This window comes from Thalassophryne amazonica, chromosome 3 (genome assembly GCF_902500255.1).
Source record: "Thalassophryne amazonica chromosome 3, fThaAma1.1, whole genome shotgun sequence".
NCBI lineage: Eukaryota > Metazoa > Chordata > Actinopteri > Batrachoidiformes > Batrachoididae > Thalassophryne > Thalassophryne amazonica.
Genome location: NC_047105.1, coordinates 10701524 through 10729261, shown reverse-complemented (window position 1 = coordinate 10729261; position 27738 = coordinate 10701524). Strand labels below are relative to the sequence as shown.

At 40.7% G+C, this 27738-nt stretch overlaps 1 protein-coding gene across 10 annotated transcripts in view; it reads right to left on the bottom strand.

Annotated features, from left to right (window-relative positions):
• Window positions 1-27738, bottom strand: part of si:dkey-166d12.2 (rap1 GTPase-activating protein 1) — a 317261-nt gene that overhangs the window by 167195 nt on the left and 122328 nt on the right. The window contains exon 1 of one of the 10 annotated variants that reach the window (XM_034165825.1): window positions 21564-21778. The exons of the other annotated variants lie outside the window; for them this stretch is intronic. The gene's annotated coding sequence lies outside the window, so the exon portion shown is untranslated. Of the gene's footprint in view, window positions 1-21563; window positions 21779-27738 lie in introns of those variants that run through there. 10 annotated transcript variants of the gene reach the window in all.

The following is a 27738-nucleotide window of genomic DNA, read 5'->3' as shown; positions in this document are numbered from 1 at the left end:
ATTTTATTACTGAGGTTTGATTGTGCTGTGCACTGTGGAAGGTTGGTTTTGTTCTGTTCTTTTAAAAAATATATATATATTTTGTATACCTGTATTCTGTATTATTGGCATAAAAATCCAATAAAAATATTTATGAAAAAAAGTAAAAAAAAAAAAAGAACATTTTTACAATATGTACAAACTTTACTTAATTAGACTGGCCGTTACCACAGCCAAGGTAACCAGCCAGTGATACTAAAATTGAGTTGAATTTGGGTGTAGGCCACCACCGTAACCTAAGTAAGATACAGGAGTATCGAGGCCGGTACCACAACTGGATCAATCACACATGGTAATACAGTAATATAATAACTAAATGGTGATTACCCAGGGGGTGGGATCAACACGCGGCATTAGGCTTATGGAGAAAGAGTAAAATTCGAACATATAACATTTGACAAACTGACCAGGGCCACTGCCGCTACCTCAGTTAAAACTGAAATATATCAAGAATTGGCTAGACCAACTACGGTTATACTATTTGAGAAGCCGACATCTTCCCCCAAATCAGGCATCATAATTGAAAATAATGCCAAGATTCTCCCAATGTTTGTCCAATTGATTTTTGAAAGTATTGAGCGTCAAGGCTGTAACCACCTCGGATGGAAGGCTGTTCCGTATCCACTATCCTACAAGAAAAGCTAAACTTCCGGATGTCTAATCTGACTTGTGGTTTGAATAGCATCATATCATGATTTCTACCAGGTCTTCCTGTCGTAGTTAAAATGGGCCCACAGTTTACATCATATACAAGGTCTATTAGAAAATTATCCGACCTTATTATTTTTTTCAAAAACCATATGGATTTGAATCACGTGTGATTACATCAGACATGCTTGAACCCTCGTGGGCATGCGAGAGTTTTTTCACGCCTGTCGGTTACGTCATTCGCCTGTGGGCAGTCTTTGAGTGAGGAGTCGTCCACCCGCTCGTCGATTTTTTTCATTGTTTAGGAATGGCTCAGAGACTGTTGCTTTGTTTGATAAAAAAATTTTCAAAACTGTAAGGCACAACTGAGTGGACACCATTCAATAAATTTTAACAGCTGATGAGAGATTTTGGTCTGGTAGTGTCGCTTTAAGGATGGTCCACGGCGCCTGACGGCGATCTGCGCTTCGAGGCGGCAGCGTCTCGCCGTTTCAAGTTGAAAACGTCCACATTTCAGGCTCTGTTGACGTAGTAACTCGTCAGAGAACAGAGAACTTTCAGAAGAAGTCGGCATGAGGAGTTTATTCGGACATTCCATTGTCAACGGTCATTTTGTAATGAAAGAACGTGCGGGCAGAGTCGCATGTCGGGCTGGACCCGACCGCGGGGGGTCGCGGCAGGAAAACACCTCCGTTGGAAATCTTAACGGGCAAGTTGGAACATGCCCAAGCTGTTAAACAATTTCTCAGTTACTCACTTGTTGAAAGCCATTAAAAGCCACCTGAATTCTACAAATGGTTTTCAACACGGAGGTGTTTTTCCTGTCGCGGCGCACACAGATTTGCCGAGTCGTCACGGAAACAACTCGGCGAATTTGCGCGTACGTCTTTCATTAAAAAAATGTCCTTAAACAGTGGAATGTCCGCATAAATTCCTCATGCCGGCCTCTTCTGAATCTTCTCTGTTCTCTCACGATGTCCTGGGTGAATTAAGCCTTAAATTAGGATGTTTTCAGCTCGAAACAGGCCGACGACAGCGCCTGGAAGCGCTGCAGGACGTCCCGCTCCGTGGGAAGTCCTTACACCGACAGAAACACCCCATAATCTCTCATCAGCCGTTAAACTTTTCACAGAAAACCAGCTTAATTTCTCGAATAGTGTCCACTCGGATATTCCTCACAGGTCCAGAAAAAATTTTGATAAAGCAACACGCGCCGTCTCGAGCAGCGTGTGAAACAAAGGAATTCAGCCGAGAGGGCGGGACCACATCTCACTCAAGGCCTGCCCACAGGGAAATGACGTCACCGACACGCGTGAAAAAACTCACGCATGCGCACGAGGGTTCAAGCATGATTGGTGTAATCGCATGTCATTCAAATCCATATAGTTAAAAAAATAAAGGGTCGGTTTATTATCTAAGAGACCTCGTATATATATACGAGGGCTGTCAATAAAGTAAGGGTCCTTTTTATTTTTTTCAAAAACTATATGGATTTCATTCATATGTTTTTACGTCAGATATGCTTGAACCCTCGTGCGCATGCGTGAGTTTTTCCACGCCTGTCGGTGACGTCATTCGCCTGTGAGCACTCCTTGTGGGAGGAGTCGTCCAGCCCCTCGTCGGAATTCCTTTGTCTGAGAAGTTGCTGAGAGACTGGCGCGTTGTTTGATCAAAATTTTTTCTAAACCTGTGAGACACATCGAAGTGGACACGGTTCGAAAAATTAAGCTGGTTTTCAGTGAAAATTTTAACGGCTGATGAGAGATTTTGAGGTGATACTGTCGCTTTAAGGACTTCCCACGGTGCGAGACGTCGCGCAGCGCTCTCAGCCGCCGTCGTCAGCCTGTTCAAGCTGAAAACCTCCACATTTCAGGCTCTATTGATCCAGGACGTCGTGAGAGAACAGAGAAGTTTCAGAAGAAGTCGGTTTCAGCATTTTATCCGGATATTCCACTGTTAAAGGAGATTTTTTTAATGAAAGACGTGCGGACGGATCCGCGTGTCGGGACGCAGCCGACACAGTGCGGTGGCACAGGAAAAACACCTCCGTGTTGATAACCATTTGTAAAATCCAGGCGGCTTTTGATGGCTTTCAGTGGAGTGAGTATATGAGAAATTGTTTAACAGGCAGGACATGTTCCAACGTGTCCTTAAGGCTTTCAACAGAGGTGTTTTTCCTGTGGCGTATTTCCCCTGCCAGAATGGCAAATATGTGTAAGTCTGTAAAACTGACTAATGGGGAGACCCTTTTTGAGCGATGTAGGGTGAAAACTAGTATTAAGTAATAAAGTAATAAATAGTAATAAAACTAGTAAACAAGTATTTCTATCAGTCTCCTTCCTATATAAAGAAGTGATGATAGTACCATTAGCTTTCATAACCAGCATATCCAAAAAACTGACTCTTTCAGTACTGTATTGCGATGTAAAAAATAAACTTGATTCAAAGCTGTTCAACAAGTTAACAAATTCATTAACCTCTTGTGGGCTACCATTAAAAACACAAAAAATATCATCAATATATCTGAACCATTTAAGAATATTATGCATAAACAGATTTTTTTCCTAATTAAACACAAATTGCTTTTCAAAAAATCCAACATACAAATTTGCATAATTGGGTGCACAAATGGTACCCATACTTGTACCAGATATTTGTAGATAAAACTCATTTTCAAAGCAAAAATAGTTGTGTTTCATGATAAATTCAGTGAAATCCAAAATCAGTTCATTTGGAGGACTAGATGAACTATCTCTCTGTTGGAGGTAATGCCTTAATGCCTCTATACCTCCTTCATGGGGAATATTAGTATAAAGGTTAGTGATGTCTAATGTTAACATGAGGACATTCTCAGGTAAATCTTTAAGATCAGAACATTTTTCTATAAAGTCACTTGAGTCTCTTATATATGATGGAAGGGTGTGAACAAATGGCTTGATATAATAATCCACATACGTGGAAAGAGGGGACCACAAAGAGTCATTTTGAGCCACTATAGGGCGCCCTGGAGGATTACTCAAAGATTTATGTATTTTCAGAAGAGTATATATAACAGGGCATATGGGATATTTGCAAAACAGGAATTCAAAATCATGCTCCGTAATCCACTTTTTAGACTTAGCTTCTTCAAGATAAAATAAAAGTTTTTTTCTGAAAGAGCATAGTGGGATTATGGTCCAACTTCTTATAAAAACGAGCATCTGACAGTTGGAGTAGAATTTCCTGCCTGTATTTTTCATAGTCTTGAATACAGATAGCACCCCCTTTATCAGCCGGTTTGATCACAATATCTTTATCCTTCATTAATTCCTTCAGGGCAATCTTTTCTTCTTTGGATAGATTATGATTATATTTATAAGGTTTATCCACACATTTTTTAATGTCCTGTTCAACCAGCCTACAAAATGTATTAACTGAAGCATTGGATGTATTAGGACAGAAAGTACTTTTACCTTTAAACAATGACTGCACTGGAGTCGATAAACTGATTTTAGAAAAATTTTATTTCAATTTTATTTGTCTAAAGCATTTAAAAAGATCCACCTTTAAACCAAATGCGTTGATAGGGGTGTATGGAGCAAATGATAAACCCTTATGAAGTACAGACCTCTGACTATCCGACAATAGTTTGGAAGACATATTGATTACGTGTCTGTAGTTGGTACCCGCGCGTCCACAGTCGCCGCGCGGCTGGCGGTTGAGCGCCTCCCCCTCCGGGTTTTCCTTTTCCTTGTTGTAGCCGCTTCTTGCGTTGCAATAAAAAAGAAGAAGAAGCAGAGGAGTTGACAGTAGGATTGTCAGAGTCACTATCAAAAGTGAAATCACTATCCAAACTGGAATCATAATTCCCACAGTGCACCACATGTCGGTGCATGCTGATGCTCCCTGTGCGTAAAGGCCGCTGGGTCAGAATCTGCTGGGCCGTTTCCTCTTGTACCCATTGGTAAACTTTATTACACACATAGTCCTCAGTGTCTCGTTTATATTTTTTTAATTTTATACTCAAAAGTTTTTCTTTGTATTTCGTGACAGTGTCTTTAATAGAGCTATCAATGGCTGGATATGAGGAGTGAAACTTCTCTCTCAGAGTTTTTTCCAGAGACTCAATCTCGATTTTCACTGTTTTTGCTTCAGTGGACACTTGATTGATAATCAGTAACATCAGATCGAGAGAGCAGTTATTCAAAATTTCACTCCATCTTTTTAAAAAGTTCTCATCAAATTTGCCAATGGTAGGTGCCTTCTGAATATGTAAGCCTCGAGGAATCTTTTTGTTGCGCCAATATTCACTTAATGTCGAGCCATGCATAACAAGGCGAGTTTCTTTTAGATAAAGTCTTTCCAGTTTTATTTTTAAATCATCATATGATTCTAACGCGTCAAGATCCACTGCAGGAAAAAGAATCTTCTGCGCGTCTTCATTAGTAAATTCAAAAATCTCTGCGCAATTGTGCGTCATGGAGTTGATTTCCTGGAAAGAAGTCATCATCTGCCTAGATGACTTCTTTCCAGGAAGATTAGATAATTAAAATAAATGAGACTAACCTGCAGCTCTGCTCCTTCCGGTATCCCCACAGCGTTTCACCATTCATTCTACCCGCGAGTAAATAAGCACACTTTTGGGACTTTTTAATGCCAGACATGGTGCAAAGTTCTTTGATCAGGTGGGACTCGAAGTCAGGCCCTTGATCTGTATGCAGGCGCTCAGGGAACCCATAATGTACAATAAAATTCTCCCACAGACATTTCGCGAGTCTTTGCCTTTTGATTGACAGTTGGAAAAGCCATGACATATTTAGTGAAGTGGTCTGTGAGGACCAGAATATCTTTGGTATTGCTCTTATTGGCTTCCAGCGATAGATAATCCATGCACAACAGTTCCAGTGGTCGACTCATCTGGATGTTCACCAATGGTGCAGCTCGCTCTGGTAGGGCTTTTCTCTGTATGCAGCGGTTACAGGTTTTGATCTTTGTTTCGACATCAGCAGACATGTGGGGCCAGCAAAAGCGAGATCGGACAAGGTCAAGCATTCGCTCCCATATGGCCCATGTTGTCATGCAAGCTGTAAAGAACCACTGGTCGTAGCGCTTCAGGCAGCACAAGCTGGAACGTCTGCTGTTCGCCATCCTGCCTCCTTCTGTACAAAATATCATCTTGGAGCTCAAGGCGGTTGTATTCACGCAACAGAAGAGGGAGGTCTGGAAGTGCAGTTCTGACTGTGGGAGGAACTTTCTCACCAGTTTCGAGTTGGTGGATAACATCTCTCAAAACCAGGTCAGATCTTTGTTTCTCCTTGATGTCAGACAAGGACAGTGATAGAACAACTGGCAACCCTTGTGACTCATTGGCATAGGAGTATGGTATGGCTGTAGCAGACATACTCATTGTTTCCACCAAAGTAATTTAGTCTATGGGTGAGCTATCAGGACTTTGAGATCTCAGCATACTACTGTGGCAAATAGCCGCTACCACATCTGGAGCGAGTTCAATGGGGGCATTGCCATCTCATCCACATGCTTTTTGGTAAACTGTTGGACCGTATCCCACCCCTTCTGGGAGTGATCGGGTGACTCAGGATGTGGGCGTCTGGAAAGAGCATCAGCATCTCTATTCTGACTACCAGCCCTGTACTGCAGTTTTAAATCGTAAGTGGACAGTGCAGCAAGCCACCTGTGACTAGAAGCATCAAGCTTGGCAGAAGTCAATATGTAGGTCAAAGGGTTATTGTCCGTGACCACAATGAAACTGGAGCCATACAAATAATCATGGAACTTTTCAGTTACGCTCCATTTCAAAGCCAAAAACTTGAGCTTATGGGCTGGATATCTTGCTTCACTACTGGACAACCCTCTGCTTGCATAAGCTATGACACAGAGTTTCCCCTCCTGTTCCTGATAGAGAGCAGCGCCGAGGCCGATAGTACTCGCGCCAGTATGCAAGATGTAAGTTTGGCTAGGATTAGCAAAGCCAAGCACCAGCGCTGTTGTTAGTTTGGCAATCAAGGTGTCAAAAGCAGATTGACACTGCTCCGTCCATCTCCCCTTAAAGGGCTGTTTCACCTCCGGTCTTTTTACAGCGATTTGATTCTTACGGCCACTACGATGAGTAGTGGGGTAACCTTTTGTCAAATCGTTTAAAGGCTTAGCAATAGCAGAATAAACATTAATGAACCTGCAATAGTAACCCGCAAAGCCAAGAAATGACTATAAAGCTGAAATCTCTGGATCAGTTTCAACTCCATGTTCGGAGACAACATGGCCGAGGTAGCGCACGGAGGATTGGAAAAACTTGCATTTCTCCGGCAACAACTTCAGGCCATAGTCTCTGAGTCGATGGAGCACCCTCAACAAGTGACTTTTGTGTTCTTCTAGAGTGTTGGAGAAGATGATCAAGTCATCCAGAAATACCAGGACCCCCTTTAGATGTAAATCACCCATGCACTTCTCCATGAGGCGCTGGAAAGTACTAGGGGCATTTGTCACACCTTGGGGCATCCTGTTGAATTCCCAAAAGCCAAGTGGGGTCACAAATGCAGTTTTGGGTTTGTCTGACTCTTCCATTTCAATCTGATAGTATCCAGACTTCAGATCAAGGACGGTGAACCATCATGACCCAGTGAGTGCTGAAAATGACTCCTCTAGGTTTGGTAGAGCGTAGGCATCCTTGACTGTTTGAATGTTCAGATTTCTATAATCAGTACAAAGACAGACCTCACCATTCTTCTTCTGAACTACAACAATCGGAGATGAGAGAGGTGATTCTGATTCCGTTATTACTCCTGCCTCCAGAAGATCTCGCAAATGTTTGCGGACAGCTTCGATATCATGTCGATGGATGGGACGTGCATGATGTTTAAATGGTGTCTCATCATGAAGACGGATATGATGTTTAACTCTATCGGTGCAGCCAAAGTCTAGATCATGATAAGAAAATACTTCTGATATTTCTGTGAGTTTGGTGATGACTCGATCCTTTCACTCTGGAGGAATGGGAGAATTCCCAAATTCAAAGTGGAGTGTGGCTTTGTCTATGGTTTTGAGATCTGTAGGATTGGAAGACATATTGTGGGAGAGTATCTGTGGTGTGGCAGTGATAACAGAAATAACACTGAGTGGAGGGAGTGTTACGTGTTGCTGTAACTCAGATACGATGACTGGAAGCTTGTGGGGTGCATGATTTGACAGACACAAGACAACTTTGCACGCATAGGCCTCCGGGCAGTGGGTTGGATGGCTATTCCACTGAAGCCCAGTCACCAAAGAGTGGCATGCTGGTACAGACAGGCCCCTCAAGGACCAAGGTATGGCCAGCTGGAATGACAACAGGTGACTTAGAGGCCAATCTCACAATTGCATCACTGGATCTTTGGGTCTGTTGGTGCCTCATTTGGAGCAAATGAAGAACTGCTCGGTAGCCATGCTTGGTGGGGTTAAAACTGGCACAGTCACTTTTTAAATGTTCATCATACAGCGGCTCAAGAGTGTTCATTCCTATAAGGACTTGAGAATGGAATCCACTCTGAACATCTGGAACAACGAGTGCCAGAGTACATACATCAATGTCAGTGCCAAGGAACTCTTCAGGAAAGGTGACTGTCATTTCAATGTAACCCAAATACGGGACAGCTTGACCGGCAGCTTAACAGGTGACTTAACAGGTTGATAAGAAAAATGTTGATTGTAAAGGGAAATTGGTAATGTTGTAACTTGTGATCCTGTGTCTAGAAGACAGGGCATGTCTTGACCAGCTATTTTAACTTGACACGTACATCTCGAACCAATCAACCCGTGTGGCCATCGGGTACATTTAGGATGCATGTGACAAGTCAATACATTTCTCTATTGACTGTGTAGCGGTACTGTGTTGGTCCTCTGCAGTTCCCATTCATTCCTCAACGAGAACCCGATCTAGTTTAACGACTGAGAACCATGAGGGGTTATTCTCTGGCATTTCTTCTGCTTCTCATTGAACTGCTTCTTCTTTGCAGCAACAAGTGATGGATTAGGATTATTACAGTTCAATTTTACAGTATATGCCCATCTTCGCCACAGTTGTAACAATATCCCGGCCTGGGTCCTGAACACGGGTTTCGCTGAGAGGGTCATGATGCAGATTGACTGGGGTCAGAGTGCTGACTGGATTTGCTGGCTTTGACTGGAACAGACTGGGTTTGCCTGGACTGGGCAGCGATGAGGGCATTTAACTGTTTCTGCATGTAGGCCAGTTGACGTATGAGCTGTTGAGTAATTGTAGTCAATTTAAATGGTAAATGATAAATGGACTGCATTTATATAGCGCTTTTCCATCTGCATCATACGCCCAAAGCGCTTTTTTTTTTTTTTTTTTTAATTTAATTTATCACAGGTGCTTTTCTCTTCTGCGGATTCATATGCATACTGAGCATGTGTGCCGGCTTGAGTTTTGCTAGAGCCAAGATGTTGCTTCATTCACTGGATTTTAGTGGCCTCTCAATCTTCCTCTAAGTAACAGCAGTAGCTCTTCAAAGGATGGTGTTTGGGACTTGCGCTGTTTAAGTTGGAGATCAGATATTCGGGCGTTATCCCAACAGCCACCGCAGAATTGATTTAACATGTGGTTTTCAACGTCTTTGGTCAAAACGTCACCGCTCTTCACAGCCATATTCAGGGCCACTTGCAGAGGCTGTAGATAAGCGGACGGCTTTTCCCCAGCATCTTGGAACATTTCAACATGAAGTTCATTGCCGTCTTGGACTGTTCCATAGGCAGAGTCGAGAATTTGGAGGTACTCCGAAGGGAGTGCATCTGGTCAGAGATGTTTCACCATGTCAGCAGCTGGGGGCAACAGGCTGTCAAATATTCTCCTGGAGCACTGGGGCTCTGATACAGCAGGATCTTTCATCAGGAGATTGACACCAGAGCACCAGGTTTCATAATCTGTCTCATGTTGGGGTCTAGGGATTCGGCCAGAAAATGTTCTGAGTCTTTGGGAAGATGTATGCATTACAGCATCGTCACTTTTCATAATATGCTCGACCACGTACCGTTGCACTTGAGGTGGGTTGATGTCGGGTATGGATATGACTGGCAGTGAACGTCGTGGTATATCGTGGACAGCAGGATCAGGATGGGCCTCTGGCAGCTCCTCCCCTTTGTCTTACAGGTCAGTGGTTACTCTATGTTCAATAGGAACGGTAGCGGCAGGTGATGTCACAGCTGCGGTTTTCTCACCAACTTCAATGGAAGGAGTCTTCATTTGTAAGGGTCCCGGCTCGGGCTCACCAACACACTGGCCCAACAGAGACATCAAACTTTTAAGAATGTCCGAAAAATTCTAACCCGTAAGTTTAGCCATGGTTTTTAAATCACTGAGATAACTTTGCGTTTTAGATTCAGTTTCCAAATTCGAACAAACAGTTGACAATTCTTCAATCTCATATGTTACCTTTCCTGTTTGACAAAAATATTCGTATGGTAAAATTTTACGCAATTCAACCAATGCACTTCCGGACTGAAATTCAACAATACAATTGTGGAAAACACTATCAGAGTCCTTAACAACTTCAAATTTCATCATTGCACCATACTGCGTCAAAAAAAATCAATGACTTCTTTGTCCGTATCTGTATTCATTGAGTATTTAACCAAAATACCATTAGGTATTTTAATCCCATACTTTGCCAAAATTTCCATTTTTAAAATGATAAAATGAAAATCACAATCAAACTACTTCAGCTCTGTTCAAAAGTTGCTCCTGGCTGGCTCACCAAGATTTATGTGGTACATATGTATGATATATGCAAGCTGTATATATATATATATATATATATATATATATATATGGGCTAGTGGACCAGATCTATGAACGACTCTGGGAGAGAGTTGACAGAGACTGGAAGTTTAGCTTGGTTGGTACCATATATTTTTCTTTTAAATGCAAAGACAACAAACAAGAAGACAACAGAACAAATAACAAACACTTAAATTCGAATGGCCATTCACAAGCGCGCACGACAGAAATAATAAAATTTTCGATGGATCTGTAACTGTAATTCAGAAATGGTGGATAACAACAACAACAAAATCCATATAAAGAGATAAAGTCCCAACAGAATAAATTTTCCCACCCACTCCAAGTTCATCAAACCCACTCTGGGGTTGTAGTGAGCAGGGAAAAAAATATCCAGAGGAGTTCAGTGCAAAAGTCTGTAGGGCAAATGATGTGAGGTGGAGCAGTGGGCTCGATGCTCATAGAGTGTGTGGAACAAATTTGTGGGCTGCAAGGAGCCCCCTACCGGACTGGCAGGAGTGGCTCTAAATTCACACTTGAAAAGTGTAGTCTTTAGGCTTGTGGCCTGCTCCTTCTTTGGCTCCCCATCAAAAATCGTGGCCTGCTTAAAACAGGACCCATGTCTTAGTCAAACGTTCTCCAAATTATTCAAAATCAAATAATACTAGTATTTCTAATGTTCAAGTCTATCCGGTGTACACACAATCAGCAAAATAGCATTATAAACATACTCAAATACAATGCAAATATGACTCATAATTTATTAAATACATTTTATGATCCAATAAATATTAGTTACATAAATTAGCTTAAATGCAGTGAAACTTATCCTAATAATCAAAAGTCAATTTAATTCAATGACAAAAATCACATTCAAAGTCAAATATAAAGTGCTTAGTGCCTAAAATAATTTAAACAAGACGCACAAGTAAATACATTTTGGCAGCTCTGCTCCCAGCGGTATCCCTACAGCGTTTCCCCATTCACTCTACCCGCGAGTAAATAAGCACTCTCAATTGGCTACAGCTGCATACATGGCCCTGTGACGTCACTGGAACAGTGATCCCTGATTGGTCAGAGAGACGTATCTCCAAACCCCATGAGACTGACTACAATTATTATTATTATTATTATTATTATTACTATATTATTATTATACTATATTATTATTTATATAGCACCAAATCACAACAAACAGTTGCCCCAAGGCGCTTTATATTGTAAGGCAAAGCCATACAATAATTACGGAAAAACCCCAACGGTCAAAACGACCCCCTGTGAGCAAGCACTTGGCGACAGTGGGAAGGAAAAACTCCCTTTTAACAGGAAGAACCCTCCAGCAGAACCAGGCTCAGGGAGGGGCAGTCTTCTGCTGGGACTGGTTGGGGCTGAGGGAAGAGAATCAGGAAAAAGACATGTTGTGGAGGGGAGTAGAGATCAATCACTAATGATTAAATGCAGAGTGGTGCATACAGAGCAAAAAGAGAAAGAAACACTCAGTGCATCATGGGAACCCCCCAGCAGTCTAAGTCTGTAGCAGCATAACTAAGGGATGGTTCAGGGTCACCTGATCCAGCCCTAACTATAAGCTTTAGCAAAAAGGAAAGTTTTAAGCCTAATCTTAAAAGTAGAGATGATGTCTGTCTCCCTGATCCGAATTGGGAGCTGGTTCTAGAGGAGAGGAGCCTGAAAGCTGAAGGCTCTGCCTCCCATTCTACTCTTACAAACCCTAGGAACTACAAGTAAGCCTGCAGTCTGAGAGTGAAGCGCTCTATTGGGGTGATATGGTACTAATATTCAAAACCTTATAAGTAAGAAGAAGAAGTTTAGATTCTATTCTAGAATTAACAGGAAGCCAATGAAGAGAGGCTAATATGGGTGAAATATGCTCTCTCCTTCTAGTCCCTGTCAGTACTCTAGCTGCAGCATTTTGAATTAACTGAAGGCTTTTCAGGGAACTTTTAGGACAACCTGATAATAATGAATTACAATAGCCACCCTAGAGGAAATAAATGCATAAATTAGTTTTTCAGCATCACTCTGAGACAAGACCTTTTCTAATTTTAGAGATATTGCGCAAATGCAAAAAAGCAGTCCTACAAATTTGTTTAATATGCGCATTGAATGACATACCCTGATCAAAAATGACTCCAAGATTTCTCACAGTATTACTAGAGGTCAGGGTAATGCCATCCAGAGTAAGGATCTGGTTAGACACCATGTTTCTAAGATTTGTGGGGCCAAGTACAATAACTTCAACTTTTATCCTAGTTTAAAAGCAGGAAATTAGAGGTCATCCATGTCTTTATGTCTGTAAGACAATCCTGCAGTTTAGCTAATTGGTGTGTGTCCTCTGGCTTCATGGATAGATAAAGCTGGGTATCATCTGCGTAACAATGAAAATTTAAGCAATGCTGTCTAATAATACTGCCTAAGGGAAGCATGTATAAAGTGAATAAAATTGGTCCTAGCACAGAACCTTGTGGAACTCCATAATTAACCTTAGTCTGTGAAGATTCCCCATTTACATGAACAAATTGTAATCTATTAGATAAATATGATTCAAACCACTGCAGTGCAGTGCCTTTAATACCTATGGCATGCTCTAATCTCTGTAATAAAAGTTTATGGTCAACAGTATCAAAAGCAGCACTGAGGTCTAACAGAACAAGCACAGAGATGAGTCCACTGTCTGAGGCCATAAGAAGATCATTTGTAACCTTCACTAATGCTGTTTCTGTACTATGATGAATTCTAAACCCTGACTGAAACTCTTCAAATAGGCCATTCCTCTGCAGATGATCAGTTAGCTGTTTTACAACTACCCTTTCAAGAATTTTTGAGAGAAAAGGAAGGTTGGAGATTGGCCTATAATTAGCTAAGATAGCTGGGTCAAGTGATGGCTTTTTAAGTAATGGTTTAATTACTGCCACCTTAAAAGCCTGTGGTACATAGCCAACTAATAAAGACAGATTGATCATATTTAAGATCGACGCATTAATTAATGGTAGGGCTTCCTTGAGCAGCCTGGTAGGAATGGGGTCTAATAGACATGTTGATGGTTTGGAGGAAGTAACTAATGAAAATAACTCAGACAGAATCACTGAAAGCAGCCAAAGAGAACGATATGTCTTTGGGATGGTTATGAGTAATTTTTTCTCTAATAGTTAAAATTTTATTAGCAAAGAAAGTCATGAAGTCATTACTAGTTAAAGTTAAAGGAATACTCGGCTCAATAGAGCTCTGACTCTTTGTCAGCCTGGCTACAGTGCTGAAAAGAAACATGGGGTTGTTCTTATTTTCTTCAATTAGTGATGAGTAGTAAGATGTCCTAGCTTTACGGAGGGCTTTTTTATAGAGCAACAGACTCTTTTTCCAGGCTAAATGAAGATCTTCTAAATTAGTGAGACGCCATTTCCTCTCCAACTTACGGGTTATCTGCTTTAAGTTGCGAGTTTGTGAGTTATACCACGGAGTCAGGCACTTCTGATTTATCCGTTGTTAAGTTGTCAAAGCTTCTGATTGGGCCCATAAACTTTCTAGCTTTGCTACAGATAGTATCTATATGATGCTTGAATGATAGTTTGCTATCAATGAATATTTCTAAGTCCTTTTCACAGTCCGTTCCTTTCAGTTCAACTTGTTCTGGCGGTAGCTTTGAGTGGACAACCAGCTTCCTGCTATTAGCTGCAGTAGGGTTACGCTGTCTATTAATATTCAGTTGATGACACTTGTCGGGACGGACTCTCAAGAGCCATTTATCTGACCATTTATCCAGATTATCCAGGTCTTCTTGTATACAATCAGGAGCCTTGCCAGTGTTCTTGTATTGTTTTGTATTGTCAGCGAATAAAAAAAAAATGGTCTCAAGGTCATTCGGCAGATCATTAATATACAACACAAATAACACTGGTCCAAGGACTGATCCTTGGGGTATTCTGCTAATGACCTGCCAGTCTGATCACTGTTCACCCGTACTGCTTGAGTTCTATCTTGCAGGAAGGCCCTGATCCAGCCCTCTATACCAAATGCAGATATCTTGTGTAGTAATCGTTGGTGAGGTACCGAATCAAAGGCTTTTTTAAGGCCATATATATTATCTCCAATGCAAGGCCATTGTCCAAAGTTGTTATAACCCAAAAGACAAAAAACTGATTGGGACGTACCACAAATAACAAACTGCACAAAAACACAAAACATGCATCATAAAATACAAAATGTTAACAGATCCTAAAATATATAATAAATAAGCAAATAAATGAAACCAGGATCTATGATTTGAGGTAAACAAGTTAAAATGGGCCTGGAATCAAGTCAGGATGACACAGAAGTTTTGAGTCTATTGTTGTATAATGTGATTGCTGTAGGCACGAAGGACTTCTTATACCTCTCTGTTCTAATCTGTCTTTGCAGAATTCTGCCAGTTAACTTGTGGCTACTCACAAATTTTGGAAATGGAGGATGTGTTGCATCACTGAGGATCTGGTCTGTCTTCTTGAGGTTGAGCTCATTGTACACTGAGCTACAGATGCTTGGTTGATGCCTATGATTTTACTGGCTACATTGATAATGCACTGCAGTTTTTTATGATCCTTCACATGCATATTACCAAAAGTACAGATGAGACCAAAAGACAGAATGCTCTGCAAAAGAGCTTTATAAAACATTTGTAAAATGTTTTGAAAGGGACTTGCTCTACTAGTTCACCACTGATCCTAGATTGAGATACTATTGTACCTTTCTTTCTGAAATCAATCACCATCTCTTTAGTTTTCATAACACTGACAATGAGATAATTATCAGAGCACCATTGAATAAAACCTTGTACCTCCCTTTCAAAACCTTCCACAGATGGAAGGTCAGACTGTAAAAAAAACCCACCAGGGCTGTATCATCCATATACTTAAAGAATGTGTGGGCTGGAGATGTAGACTGACAGTCATTTGTGTATAAGGTATAAAGTATTGGTGACAAAACACACCCCTGTGGTGCTCCTGTGTTAGTGATTTGTACAGATGAAATTCATGAGTTAAAACAGACTTGCTGATTATGATTGGTCAAACAGTCAAGTATCCATAAAATAAGTCTAGGATTAACTCCAAAATTTAACAGTTTCTTACTCATTAAATGGGGCTGAATTGTATTGAAGGCACTGCTAAAATCAATAAACAAAATTTTCACCAGGCTTTTTGACTGTTCAAGGTGTTCATAGACGTTGTATGTCAAGGTCAGCAATGCATCTTCCACCCCCCTCCCAGCACAGTAGGCAAATTGATGTGGGTCTAAAAGAGGTGAGACTTCAGAAAGAAGCTTTTTTAAAACAATCTTCTCAAAACATTTCATAACTACAGATGTGAGGGCGACTGGGTGTAAATCATTAAGCACTTTAGGTTTATTAATTTTTGGACAAGCCAGCCTCATTTTGGAATAAGGTGCTGTGGACTGATGAAACCAAAACTGAGTTATTTGGACGTAACAAGGGGAGGTATGCGTGGATGAAAAAGAACACAGCATTCCAAGAAAAACACTTGCTACCTACAGTAAAATTTGGAGGTGGTTCCATCATGCTGTGGGGCTGTGAGGCCAGTGCAGGTACTGGGAATCTTGTTAAAGTTGAGGGTCACATGGATTCCAGACAATATCAGAGAACAATGTTCATGAATCAGTGACGAAGTTGAAGTTGCGCCGGGGCTGAATCTTTCAACAAGACAAAGACCATAAACACTGCTCAAAATCTACTACGACATTCATGCAGAGGAACAAGTACAACGTTCTGGAATGGCCATCTCAGTCCCCAGACCTGAAAATTATTGATAGTCTGTGGTGATTTAAAGCGGGCTGTCCATTCTCAGAAAGCAACAAAGCCGAGATGTTTTGTAAAGAAGAATGGCCCAAAATACTTTCAACCAGAATACAGACTTTCATTGGAAGCTATAGGAAGCATTTTGAGGCTGTTATTTCTGCAAAAGGAGGATCTACTAAATATTGATGTATTTTTTTCTGTTGGGGTGCCCAAATTTATGCACCTGCTTAATTTTGTTTAAAGAATTATTGCACACTTTCTGTCAATCCTATAAACTTAATTTGACTTCTCAAATATCACTGTGTTTGTCTGCTGTATGAAATATTTAACTGAAATTGCAAACAACCAATTATTTATAAAGGAAAATCATGGAAATCGTCAGGGGTGCCCAAACATTTTCATACAACTGTACATTGAAGATTGATGGTTAGTCATTATCTTTATTATGCTGATAGTTTTTGGTGAGGTGGTAAGGGCGATTCAGGCCCCAATTCTGTCTCAGAGGACAGTGTGTGCTGTCATTTTTATCTAACACACGTTAAAATACAGATCATTTATCATTTCAAGGGGTATGGCTAGATCCTGGCACGAGGCCACATTCAAGGCTTCAACATATTCATCGTTATATAATCTAAGACTCAACTCCACAGCATCCCAGCACTGTGAAATAACTGCAGTTATTTTCAATTCAGGCCTCCAAGGATGTGCCGGCAAATTTATCATTGCAAGAAAATGATATATTATTAAACTATATGAATACATAAAAGTATGAAAATAAGAAAATTTGCACACAAAAGATGGTTCATGCGGTTAATCATACAAAAGGACAATCTGTAAAAAGCAAAGTTTTGCAGAAAATTACAATCCTATTGAAAAACAATGATTACTTCATGTGTACTATCTGTCCCGCGTAGTTCACAAAATGGTTTTTAACAGAGAAGTATCTCCTATTGAGGTAATTTTTTTGCATTATTATGAAATCAAGTTCCATCCAGGATTTTCAGCTTTCATCATGTGTCAGGTGTCACGGGCACATGCGTGTGCATGGCTGCTACGTGCTATCGCTTTATTCGATAATTACTCATTTCATTCTCCTTACATACTTTCCAGAGTATAAGTCATGGTTTTTTCTTTTTTTTTCCTAGTTCATGAGGTCCTGCAACTTTTACTCCAATGCACGTTATAGTCAGGAGAATACAATAAGTTATATTCCTCTCTTTCACTGGTTTGTTTTTTCCCCACAGAGCATTCATGTGGTTTCTCTGTGTTTATTTTCCCACTGTATGTACAGCAATGTATGTGTCGCTGCAGTTTACTTTCACTTTGAGGCACTCTTCTGTCTGTCATTGTAGTTTTTAGCTCTGTGCCATTTGTGATTTTGCTCATGTTCTCTTTGTGATCACAGTGTAATATTACTTTTCTTTGCTGTAATTTATTGTTATTCTATTTCCCCATGTACTGGTCGTTCCAGGATTTAATTCTCTGAGCTCTCCTTCTTGCTCCCTCCCGCCGTTAACAGACAAGTGTCCTTTAAAAGGTATTTCTTTGCACGTGTCCCTTGTCAGATCACTGTGGTTCTATCCCACTTTCTTATATTATCCTCGTGTTTCCAGTGCGTATTCTTAGTGTTCCAGTTAATTATTGTTACTGACCTCTGCTATGGACTTTGACCTAATGTCTCAGGGACAATGCTGCTAATACTGATCAGCCATTGTGTTACTGATCTTTTGTCTTGTCTACTAAATCACTGCCTGGACTCCATTCTGGCCAACACCTGCCAGATCTGGACTCCACTGTCTCATCTGTGTATATGGACTAAGACTGCAATAAACACTGTTTAACATCACTCATTGTCATTCATTTTGAGGGGACTCACAGCCTGGTCTGTGACAATCTCAACTTACCAATGATTTACTTAACGGTACATATGCAACAGGATGTGAAACAAAGCAGAAGACATATCTGAAAGCAAAGTGTCACATTTGTCACAGGTATTTCTGCTGTTACCTGTAGACCACTAAGGACAGCATCCAACACCAACTGGTCAAACATGAACATTAGCTTCTTGTAAAGGAGAGTGTACTCACAAAGCACAAACAGACAGAAGAAGTGCTACACAAGAGCTGGCGCCCAGTGGTGCTGCTGCTTATCCCTGAATACAGTATCACAAAGTGGATGGCAGTAGCCAACGACACCAGGGTGGGACTTCAACCCAACACAGGTTACTTCCCCAGCCAAGCCTGGCACCCATTTACAGCCAGGAGGACTGGGATGATACCGATGAAGTGTCTTGACCAAAGAGGCAGGTACTGTGAATGGGACTCAAACCCAGGTCTACGTATTAGTTATCCAGGTGCTATGCAACACATACCCCCATCTAGAGACTGCTCGTGTTCCACAGATTTCACTGTTACCAGTTGTCAGCAGAGTTAAACACCTGTAGGAGACCTTGGACAACCATGTTAGCACTCTCCACCACCATCATCAAAACAATAAATGATGAAATATGCTCTTTTGTTCCATATTATTCCATCACTCAAGCAATCCATTTGATTTTTTTTCCCGCATCAAGCCCAGACACATCCAGCAGATGGCAGTATTCAGTCAGTGATGGCAGATCTATACAGCATAATACATAATCAAAACAGTCACTTTTAAATACTTATCTCTTGTATCTGCACTAACCAACATCTTATCTTATTCTGATATTACCTTTTAATTTGGTAAGTTAAAAAATAATAGCAGTTTTGAATTATCATGATAGACAAATTATTTCAATCACTGCATTTTAGTTCCGCTAAATTAATTTGCTAGCATAGTAAGTAAGATGAATAGTCAAAAATATTTGTAAACCCTAAAAGCAAACAATCCCTGTCTATTGGGTGTTTTACAACAGCCAGACTACTGTAAGGAACTCAGCCCTCCACCAAAAGGAGACAGACCAGCTGCCAGTGTTGCTGGGGTTAAAAAAAAAAAAAAACATCATTTACTTTCAACATACACTAGCTCAGACAGTGGCATAAGAGGTAAATCGCAATGTCATTTTCACTCATGGTCACAACGTAACTCTTCACCAAACTAACTACATTCCTTGAACTATAAAAACACAAGAAATCTATAACACTAACAACACTCCTAAACTAACATGTACTACAATAATAATAATAAAAAACAAACAAACTCCAAACTCTCATAATGCATTGCTGCAATGCATTATGATCAATAGTGTGTCTGCTTTAAAAGACAGTGTGTACATGCAAACCTTTACTTTTTTAAGTGAAAAGACACTTATTTATGCAGTTAAATTTGTCTCATTAATACTTGCAAATGCACAGAGGGTGATCTACAAATAGTCCTTGATTTGTACATGTGTTTTGTGATCCACAAACACAAATTTCCAATTTGTAACGTGTGTTGGTTTTTACAAACAGACGCGTATTTCCTAAATACGTAAAAAAACAAAAAAAAGGATTTGCAAAACTGAAAATTCTGTTTGTGAAGTGTGACTCAGCATGTGGGCCACTTTTCACACTCCCATCCAGTAGATGGCAGTGTTCTATGCATTTTGACGGGGGGATGGGGGTTGATAAGATGAGTCTGAATTCTCATAATGCCTTTTGGCGCTTGTGTCAGTTTAACGCTCAGACATTCTTTATTCTTTCTTCTTCATTACTTTAAAAGTGCGATATTGTCGCTTTGTAAAAATGACAGAGTTGCTGTTAATGTGTTGATAAACTGTCTGGAATTAGTCTGTTTATAAATGAAACCATGAGTGAAAGTGCTTTGTATTTGATCTACACTGCCACCGTGAAACGTAAGTGAGATGTCTTTGCAACAGCTGATAGTGTCTAAAGACACAAGTGCTGCATTGAGTTTACTCAGAAGCGGTGCTAAAAGTCAATTTTAAGGGTTAGCAGTGGAGCTGTAGTTTCTGCTACCTTTTTTTTTAGGAGTTTATCGGTTTAGCTTTAACTATTCGGCCAGTAGATTAGTGGTTATTGAAGCTAACTTTTTGGTTAGCTGTGCCCACCGCTGTCTCTATGTAATGTGGAGTTGTCAGGAAGGGCATTCGGTGTAAAACTTGTGTCAGCTCAGCATGCAGATCCACCTTAGCAAGGTAGTTAGTTAGCAAGGTAGAGCAACTCTAACATACAAACATAAGTTCAAACAACTTAATTTATTCAGGTTTTACCCACTGTAACGCTTTTCTTTTTAAGTTGGTTCAACTATTCTCTTTTTTCAGTGTAGTGTGGTGCATGCTCCCTGACATGACCTGCACAGCTGGTCAATAAAATAGCTTCAAAATCCATCACTAATTTTTTATGAGCTATTTTGTACAGACAGACAAATAGTGATGTCATCAAATGACCTCCACCTTCCTCCTTCGGTTGGTTAGGATCACATATCAACTGATGACCGTTAACAGTTACTTCACAATAAAACAATTAATATTCATGTTAATCTTAAAGAGACTGGTGTTCGTGGATCTAAATGCGATTAGAAATTGCACAGGAAACAACCATGTGCAAACACAGTTTTATAAATCTGGCTCAAAATTCTGCATGAATGTTCCCGCCAGCGTCCATGCGTGCTTTATGTGCATAACTCTTCTGACTTACATTATGAACATTTTCCTTTTGTGAAGCACGTTTGTTCCTTGCTGTTAATGCAGTACGAACTGTTACTAAACACAAATACTGGCACGTGTTTTTCCTTGAGTGTCATTCCGTCCCTTGTACCGAGTGCACTATGAGTCCAGAACAGTGTATTCACAATAACCGACTTTGGAGCCGCTCCAGTTTTTGCCTTTCAATGGCATCATGGATTAATGTCTGGTTCAGGTTTCTTGCTTTTGGCCAAGTTTCTCAGAGGTTCTCACTCACTCACGCGCACACACATGCACACTGTTTCATTTGAACTGCACACATGCACACACCCTCACAAACACAGACAAAGACAAACACACAAGACCCCTTTAGCTTTGAGCTCCACTTAGACAGCAACTAATCTAATCAAATACAGAAGCTAATGCACAATGAAAGCAGAGTCGTTTACTCAAGAAGCCAGTTGTGCACTTTCTGGGTATATGAGAGAGAAAAAGAGTTCAGGCAGTAGAGCGGGAAAGGATGGAAAGATCAGGATGGATTAGCTTCAGTACTACAGCTGGACAACAGCCTTACATCTACAGCTGCTTGTATCTTTGGTCTAATTCTGTCTCCTGCTCATTTTTAATGCTTTTTTATCTGCTCATCAATCTTTTAACAGTTCATCCCGGCGCACTCTGTCATCCCGCTCCCTGCTTACCCGTCTATAGTTCTGCCTCACTTGCAGCTTAGCATCTTCTCCTCAAAAAACCCAGAGCTCCTGTAAGCATCGCTCCCTCTGTGCGTCTGACTCAGTCTTCTCTATCATCCAGCACCTGCTGTCGGAGATCAGCCTCTCTCCTGTCAGATGATGCTGCGAGCAGCCCTCCCTCCCTCTCTCCTCCTGTTCCGTCCTGTGCTGCCTGGCGTCCCTGTTCTCACATTCAGGTGTGCGTTTCGCTGACTGTTGTCGAGCAGAAACGCTCATCTCCCCTCTCTCCCTCCTGATGTCTGTTCTTTGTTCTCTTTCCATCTCCCTCCCCGTGTTCCTCTTGATGTGTTCCTGACAGAACGCTGCCCGTCCAAGCGACGGGTGCAGTTCTGCTGTGCAAGTGCCTTACTGAGCCTGTTTGTTAATAGTGTTTCTGTGCATTCAACTGGACAAAACGCGGTGGCTGGGTGGAAGCCTGAAAGCACAAATTCAAAAAAAAAAAAAAGACATTATTTCATTTGAAAGGAGACATCAAATCAGTTTGTCCTATTTTTTGCTTTGCTCTGACAGCTTGCTCCAACGTCATAACACCCTTTCTGTTGAAATAAGCTCATCCATCCGATTGTCCGTTTGAGACATTATAGCTGCTAAGCTCTCAAATAGTGCACATAATGAAAACCAAGTAGGGTGCAGTGTGATCGGACAGGTAAATGGAGACACTTGTGTAAGTGTTAGTACATGCACAAGATTCACAAAAGATAAATGCAACAACAAACTTCCAATGGCTGGACTCTTTACCCTCGTAAGGATATTAGAAGGGGCTTAGTAGTACAACTCCTGGCAAAAATTATGGAATCACCGGCCTCAGAGGATGTTCATTCAGTTGTTTAATTTTGTAGAAAAAAAGCAGATCACAGACATGACACGAAACTAAAGTCATTTCAAATGGCAACTTTCTGGCTTTAAGAAACACTATAAGAAATCAGGAAAAATAATTGTGGCAGTCAGTAACGGTTACTTTTTTAGACCAAGCAGAGGGAAAAAAATATGGACTCACTCAATTCTGAGGAATAAATTATGGAATCACCCTGTAAATTTTCATCCCCAAAACTAACACCTGCATCAAATCAGATCTGCTCGTTAGTCTGCATCTAAAAAGGAATGAACACACCTTGGAGAGCTGTTGCACCAAGTGGACTGACATGAATCATGGCTCCAACACGAGAGATGTCAATTGAAACAAAGGAGAGGATTATTAAACTCTTAAAAGCAATATGTCTCAAAAATCAAAAATGCACAACAAAACAAATGAGGATGAATGGGAGGAAACTGGAGTCAACGTCTGTGACCGAACTGTAAGAAACCGCCTAAAGGAAATGAGATTTACATACAGAAAAGCTAAACGAAAGCCATCATTAACACGTAAACAGAAAAAAACAAGGTTACAGTGGGCTAAGGAAAAGCAATCGTGGACTGTGGATGACTGGATGAAAGTCATATTCAGTGATGAATTTCAAATCTGCATTGGGCAAGGTGATGATGCTGGAACTTTTGTTTGGTGCCGTTCCAATGAGATTTATAAAGATGACTGCCTGAAGAGAACATGTAAATTTCCACAGTCATTGATGATATGGGGCTGCATGTCAGGTAAAGGCACTGGGGAGATGGCTGTCATTACATCATCAATAAATGCACAAGTTTACGTTGATATTTTGGACACTTTTCTTATCCCATCAATTGAAAGGATGTTTGGGGATGATGAAATCATTTTTCAAGATGATAATGCATCTTGCCATAGAGCAAAAACTGTGAAAACATTCCTTGCAAAAAGACACATAGGGTCAATGTCATGGCCTGCAAATAGTCCGGATCTTAATCCAATTGAAAATCTTTGGTGGAAGTTGAAGAAAATGGTCCATGACAAGGCTCCAACCTGCAAAGCTGATCTGGCAACAGCAATCAGAGAAAGTTGGAGCCAGATTGATGAAGAGTACTGTTTGTCACTGATTAAGTCCATGCCTCAGAGACTGCAAGCTGTTATAAAAGCCAGAGATGGTGCAACAAAATACTAGTGATGTGTTGGAGCATTCTTTTGTTTTTCATGATTCCATAATTTTTTCCTCAGAATTGAGTGATTCCATATTTTTTTTTTCCCTCTGCTTGGTCTAAAAAAGTAACCGTTAATGACTGCCACAATTATTTTTCCTGATTTCTTATAGTGTTTCTTAAAACCAGAAAGTTGCCATTTGAAATTACTTTAGTTTTGTGTCATACCTGTGATCTGCTTTTTTTCTACAAAATTAAACAACTGAATGAACATCCGCCGAGGCTGGTTATTCCATAATTTTTGCCAGGGGTTGTATGACCAACCAGTCTACGTGTGTCTTGCGGACTTGGAAAAGATGTGCGGTCGGGGCCATCGAGGTGTCCTGTGGGGGGTGGTGTGGGAGTACGGGTTAAAGGAACCGCACATACCAGGTATCTTTCTGGCACTGAATTACTGAGGTACATACAAGGAGAAAATTGCTTGTACACAGCAGCTGACAGGGCTGGGTGTGTGGCATGACGCAGGTCGTACTAGGACACACTATGCAGACTCGCAGGCAGAGCTAAGGAGGTAAAAAAGGCTTTATCAAAAATCACAAGCAATGGTACTGTACACAGAAAGCAGTCAGCGGGGCGGTGGTACAGATAGTCGAGAGAAATAGTTGAACAAACAAGCATGGGTCAGGTACACAGTGTGGTGGAGATCGAGAAAATGAAGCAAACTGGACAGAAAACAAGGATGCAAGGATGTGAAACAAGTTCAACAAACTGGTAGGGAAGTGAGGGAGTGTGAGGGCTTAAGTGCTGGCAGGCAAATTAGGGAAACAAGGTGCACGTGTGAAGGAATGTTCAAGAAGGGGGCATGGTCAGTGAACAAAGATTATGCATGGCGCAATATAGTGAGGGAGGACAACACGAGGTGGAGTGATGAAAAGACAGACTCGTGAACAGGTGCCAAGAGTGTGAGTGAATGAAAACACTAAGCAGACAGAATCAAAGTAACAGACAAAGACACAATGGCAGGTGCCGGAGCGTGGAGTGAACACAAACAAATGGGATCAACACAGATCAAACAAAAACCTAGGACAGAATAAAATACAACTATGAACCGGACCAGAGCCGAGCATGAACAAAAAAATAAGTACAGAAGAAAAACTCCATAAGAACTGATCAGAGAATAATCGAAAATAAACATTAAGACAAAACTGAACTATAGTATAACAGAGACTAAGCGATACACTAATGATACAATAAATGATAAAGTGGTAAACAGGCAAATGACTAACTAGAAAATAAGTGATGATAAACAAACAAAACCAGAGGTTACAGAATAATGCAATAAATAACAAACGGAACTTAATCTGATAAGAAACACTAGAAGATAAATAACAACCAAAACCTGTGACTAAAGCTTAAAACAATAAATGTGATAAACTCACAATATTTTCATTCAGTCGAAATTTTTAAAATTTCATGACCTGGTAAAATATTATACAGTAATTATGTTATTCAAAGTGTTTATTAATCAACTACCTAAAAACGTGCAAAAAATTTTTACTCGTAAAGAGAACATTTATGATTTGAGAGGGTATGGCAATTTTATATTACCTAATGTTCGAACTATTTGTAAAAGTTTGTGTGTAACAGTATGTGGGGTTAAAATGTGGAATGCTCTGGATTTACAGCAGAAGCTATGCCAAAATATTCACAAATTTAAGTTCTTATATAAAGATGCTGTTTGGTTAGAATATAGAGAGAGTAGAGTTTAGATGTATTGTTGTATTGCCCATTTCGGTATTAGTTTTGTGTTTGGTACTTGATGATTCCTTCCCATTTTTGGTATGTGTTACGTTTCACCATTGTGTGGTAATCTATGTGTTAGTGATTTATATTTTGAATGAGAATGGAATTGTTCCTTGTTTTTGCTTTTTGTTTTGCCTTTCAGTTGTACTGATAAGGAAGTTGAAATAAGAAATTCAGTTATGTTATAATGGAAGATGGGTGAGATTTAATAAGTTTTCTTCTTCCCACTCCTTTTCGAACTAAAAGAGTGTATTGACTATACATATGTATTGGATACATGTATTTATTTTCCTCTTGTGATGATCTGCTCGGAATGAATAAATGAATGAATGAATGAATGAATAAGTCTGTGGTCCTGGGTTAAATCAAGTCTGAGAGCACATGTCTTTGTGCTGCACTTTGCTGCATCCATAACATCATAGAACGGCCTTGTAGAGCTGGGAATCTTGTCTCGGTCACATTGTGATGCATCCATAGAGGTCAATATAAGAACTAGATTCCGCAGTCGCACTGAGACGTGTCTGAGCAAGGAGGCGTGGTTGCCATTTTGGATCTGGGCAACTCAGTAGGCAGCACGCATGGACGCTCAATTACTCTCATCAAGAAACAGGTGGAATATGCCGGAAAGCTGCACATGTTGGCAATGCCACAAACGGAGGAAGACGGGAGACAACATTTCATTTCATTTCATAAGTGGTTTGCTTATTCTTGTCATTTTGTCTGTGATATTTGGTCGATAAACAGGTGTATGTTGCCTGCCATGCCTGTGTCATCCGAGGACACGGACCATTAACTCTTATGTCTAGTTGATATTTTAGACTGATGTCTCGTTAAAATGCTTGTCGTTAGTGATTAAAATTGTTCGACAAGACAAACATTTATTTTTTTATTTTGTGCCTTAAATAACCGAGCCACTGCTCACAGGTTATAATGACCTGCGCTGTGCTGCTCAGTCACAGCCTCACACAGTGACGTGCACCCACACCACTGACTTCATGAATGAAACTCGGTCAATAAAGGATAATTGTGTAAAAAAAAAAATAAAAAAATACACACACACACACATATATATATATATATATATATATATATATATATACACACACACACACACATAGTAATCATACACAGCAGCAGGACGCTGCTGATTTATCAGATCTGTGTAATTTTCAACACTATTATTTGGGAATGTGATGTGTGGGTGTCAGAGTAACTTTGATACTTACCTCACATAATTTAATGTAAATTAATTTTAGTGGCTCAATATTCAGGTCAAATGGCATTTTAACACGTATTTTGCGAGCATTTTTCCAAGTGTGTTCAGTCCCATATCCGCATTGAAAATGCATTAACATCCGGCACTTCATCAATATTTTGCCCGGTTAGGAGGTGTCATGTCACTGTCCATGAAGGGACATTCACCTTTAGTAGGCAGCATTGGGACTGCAGACTCTAGTACTCATTATTAACCTCTGTGGATGCATCTAAGCACCGGTTTTTCCCTCACCACTATCGCCTTGGGTCCTTGGTGGCATCCACTCAGGCAGACAACCACTCCACTGCACATCTCTAAAATAACCATCTACGATCTACTGCTGCCAGGTGAAGTATGGGGTTCCTATTGGCCTTCTCCAGTTATTGGGGTCCTCAACACTCAGGCAACCTTGTGCTGGACCATGCACAGAGAAATGTGCCACATGGCCAAAATATCAAAGCTGTTACTGCCTCACAATGCAAGTGACACTCTGCATCTTAGTCTCTGTAAGTATCCGCTCGTTTGGCACAAAGTCATTCACGCGGAACCCAAGGATCCTCCGAGGAAACCTAGTACCAAAGACATCTAGTTTCCAGTGATCCTGTGGGTCTGGAAAGAGGTTTTGCCCCAAGTGGAAGGGTTAAGTAGCTTGTGATCTTGTTCACAATTGGGGGTAAGAAATAATGTGAGATCAATAGGGGCAGGGTGAGAAGCTCGACTGCCCTTGGGGCACTCGGAGTAAAGCCACTGCTTCTTCGCATTGAAAGGAGATAGCTAAGGTAGCTCGGGTAACTGATGAGGATATCCCCTGGTTGCCTACATTGGGAGGTCTTCCAGGGGCACCCAAATGGATGGAGGCCCCAGGGAAGACCCAGGACATGCTGGAGGGAATATATTTCCCAGTTGGCTTGGAAATCTCTCAGGATCCCTAGGAAGAGTTAGAGAACTTGGCCAAGGATAGGGAAGTGTGAGATGAACCACTTGGTCTTCTCCCAACCCGACCCAGATAAGCAGCAGAAAATGAATGAATGAATAAACTTTCAAAAGATTATCACCTTCTTTAATGAAGAACTAAAGCCT